Source organism: Corythoichthys intestinalis, chromosome 7 (assembly GCF_030265065.1).
Source record: "Corythoichthys intestinalis isolate RoL2023-P3 chromosome 7, ASM3026506v1, whole genome shotgun sequence".
Taxonomy (NCBI): Eukaryota; Metazoa; Chordata; class Actinopteri; order Syngnathiformes; family Syngnathidae; genus Corythoichthys; species Corythoichthys intestinalis.
In genome coordinates, this window is record NC_080401.1 from 3,120,757 (window position 1) to 3,124,776 (window position 4,020).

Genomic DNA, 4,020 nt, shown 5'->3' on the forward strand with positions numbered 1-4,020 from the left:
AATATATTCAAAGGAATCAAACTGACCACATGAAATATTCGTGCATTGAAAACTGTCCCTGATCAGACTGGCAACCCCACCTCCTTTCTTATGGGTTCTTGGCGCACTAAAGATATTGAAGTTTGTGGGGGTTGCCTCAATCAGAACTGTCGAACTCTTATCTTGATCTAACCAAGTTTCTGTTAGGAACAACATGTCAAGGTTATGTTTGCTGATAAAATCATTAATTAAGAAAGATTTGCCAGCTAAAGATCTAATATTTAGCAGAGCCAATTGGAGATGCCAGACTGGATTCACTGGTGAGTTTTGGGAACGACATACTATGCTTAACAGGTTGGCAGAGTTGATTGAATGTTTTTTATTTCTCACCAGTCTAGCCCTTTTTTTGTTGTTTATCACCACTGGGATTGTTGAGCATACATACTGTACTCCATAAGGCCCCGGCTTTTGCTGGGACAGAACAGTCTTTGTAATGTTGTCACAGCCATATTGGTGTCGCAAACATGGCTTCCTCCATAGAAGGATAATACCGTGTAGTTCCAGAGTTGTAGTGCTTTGGCTTGGCCCCGAGGGAATTCCAGGGGAGGCTGGTTGGTTTGTTGCCATCTTCCCCTGGCACCTGTCGGGTGTGACAGGTACAGGGTGGAAGCGAAGACATGAACTTGAGGAGATCAAGAGACTGGTTAACCTTGCTATCTAGATCCATGGAGTCCCAATCAGGTTGACTCATTATTCCATCCAAACTAAGTCGTCGGCGGGGTGGCTTCCGGGACTGTGGGGATTTAGGCCTTGATGAGGCCTTAGCCTGACTGAGTCGGCGGAGTGGTGGCGTCTTGGAGTGTGAGGATTTGGTGCTGGATGGGGCCTTATCCTGGAGTCGGCGGCGTGGTGGCGTCTTGGAGTGTGAGTATTTGGGGCTGGATGGGGCCTTATCCTGGAGTCGGCGGCGTGGTGGCGTCTTGGAGTGCGAGGATTTGGGGCTGGATGGGACCTTAGCCTGGAGTCGGCGGCGTGGTGGCGTCTTGGAGTGCGAGGATTTGGGGCTGGATGGGGCCTCGACAGCAGAGGATTGCACGGTCGGGTCGTTCTCCTCCTGTTGAGCTGATGGAGCCACTTCTTGAGTCTCGTCTGAAGGGGGTCGATCACCTGCTACCAGGGTCTCCTCCCGTTGAGGCAGTGGAGCCTCAGCAGAGGAGGGTTGGTCACAGCCTGGCAGGACTGGCTTAGTCACTTCCCCTTCAGCGACTATCGGCTCCATTTTTGGAGGAGACATTGATTCTGCATGCACACTGTCTGATTCAGCACTCATCCCAGCCACCATGTTTATCCGATGTTTTGGGACAGCTTGCCTCCTTTCCTCGAGATAAGCAGACTGTCTGTGCCTCAAGAGATAAAACATGCTGCTGCTTAGTAACCGCACTCCTGACTTATTTAGGTGAAGCCCATCGTTCTTAAAGAGATGCCTGCGCCCTGAAAATGTGTTGAAATTGTCAATGAAGTATATCGATTGTCTAGCGCATGTTGCTTTGAGCCATTTGTTGAGCATCATCACTCTGCTGAAACTTTCATCCCCCAGCCTGGGCGCGGGTATGGGTCCACTGAAAAACACCTGAGTATTTAAAGTTCCGACTTTGTTTATCAGTTCAGTGAAGTCTTGCTTTAAAAGCTCTGATTTTTGCTTCGCAATATCGAGGGCTCCTGTGTGTATTATCAGAGTAGTGGCTGTTGGATGCTGAGCAGCAATGCTCAGGATTTTTTCAGAGATAACAGACACCGTAGCTTTGTTAAAACAACATACTCTGGTATTGTTGCTACAAAAGTGTTTCATCCCATTCACAGCAAAGTCGCCCACTATCAGAGTGCGGGGCCCATTGGGTCGCTTTCTCTGTAGCCTGCTAGCACATGCATTAGCATCGTACCTCTCTTTCGAGCTGGGTGTTCCAACTTTCCCTGGGTCAGGAGTCTCGGAGAGTGGCGTAAATCTATTTTCCAGTAGAATTCCAGCAGCTTGAGGCACTTTGCTTTGAGCCTTTGTTGTTGCCTTGATCTGTGATAATTTTCTTTCTGGTGCCGGAGTAGATGACGCTGTCTTCTGCAGAGGTGGCCATTCCTTTTCATCGTAAATCTGCCAGTGCTGGGTTCTGCCAGGGTCCCGTTGAGTCTCGATGGTGTTTGTTTGCATTCTGTGGGTCCGCTCCCACTCGCTGTTTTGGGAGATCGGCAGAGTGGTTTCATTCCCGAGCTGTCCATTTACCTCCATATTCACTTCAAGCCGGTAGATTTTTGTTTCCAGTACTGCTAGGCCTGTCGCGATAACAAGTTTTAGTGGGCGATAAATTATCTCATAAATTATTGCGATATGCGATATTATTGCGACCCCCCCCCCAAATAAATTTTTTGAGCGTTTATTTATTTATTGTCATCATCATCGGTATCATTGACAGTTGCAATATGTGATATGAGCCACCCGAAAAAAACGAAGAAAAGACAAGGGCTGCAGGAGAAGCATATGCTTATCAAGTCCCGTCCCCTTTTAACCGATTAACAATAACACAGTGAGAATACAGTATATATTAATAGACCAAGTACACCCATTTAAACGCAATAAATGTTTACTTTTAAATTATTAAAAAATACCTTTTAAGAAATCACAACTAAAAACAATAGACCATGCCTCTTTCAAGTAAAACTCAACAATATTAATAGAAACACATAATAAATGTCTTTTTCAAGAAATAATAAAATTGCACTTAATAACTGAACCATTTAGGCACATACAGTGGGAAGAACAAGTATTTGATACTTGATCAAATACTTGTTCTCCCCAGTGTAGGTATAAAGTTGCAGTAACAGTAATTGCACTTCAACAACAACAGAGAAAAATAGACTAATTAAGTAGCAGTAACACAAATTTGGCTCCCAAAGGTATCAAATAGCATCAAAGGTAAAACGGTCTCATTTCCTCAACAATGTAGCGGACTTCACTTTCCGTGGGGGAATGCTATTTTGCGCTGTGTCGTCTGTATATATATATATATATATATTTTTTTTTAAAACAAACTTTATTTACACAAAAACAAATACACATAATGGGCGAACAATTCACAAACAATCAACAGATTTACAACAACAACAAAATAATAAATAAAATGGTCGGGGTCATGTGTCGTCTGTATTTCTCACATCAAGCGAATACCTCTAATTGTCACTTGACGTAACGAGGAGGTTCCGCTTGTTGTGATGCAGTTTTCTTACTTATCAGTGAAAACTGTAGAGGATGATAGTGTTTCAAATGAGCATGTAGATTTATTCTTTTCGTCATCTTTGTTGAAACAACCTCCAGAAACATTTTGCAGACTGGTTCGTTCTCTTCCTCATTCTGCTCGCTCATTGCTGTGCGCCGACAGTGCGTAAAGTGCCTCCATTTAAATAACGGTCACTCAAACTCAAATGTATAAAACGAACATACCCAGAAGTCATTGAAATAGAGTGGCACAAGGAAGCTGAACTTTAAACAGCGCTGCTAAGCACGTCTGCCACACATCTGCCGCAAGCGCGTGCGTCACGCGCGCGTACGCACGCACGTGTCAAACACACGCGCACGCACGTGCACACGAGGCGATAAATCGCAGCAGGAAATTTACCGTCTTCATTTTTATATACCGCGCGATAAATGGAATTATTGCATATTGCGACAGGCTTAAGTACTGCTATCTTCTGGAGCAGTTTGTGGTAATCATCCATTGACAGGGGAGGCATGTTGCTGCTACTTAGCTTTCGTTAGCCGAATTCCTCAGCTCCGATAAGGCAGACTTGTGTTCCAGTAACGACAAAAAAGCACTTTAAAAGGCTAAAAAATGCTCAAAAAGCCTTTGTTTGAATATAAACAAGATTAAAAGAAAATTCCAAGACTTACTGAGTAATTTAGAGGTGATTAAAAATGATTAAAAAGATGATTGAAGCTTGAGAAGCAGGAGCAAAGCAGAGAGACGTCTGCACAGTAGCGAAGCAGAAGTATAT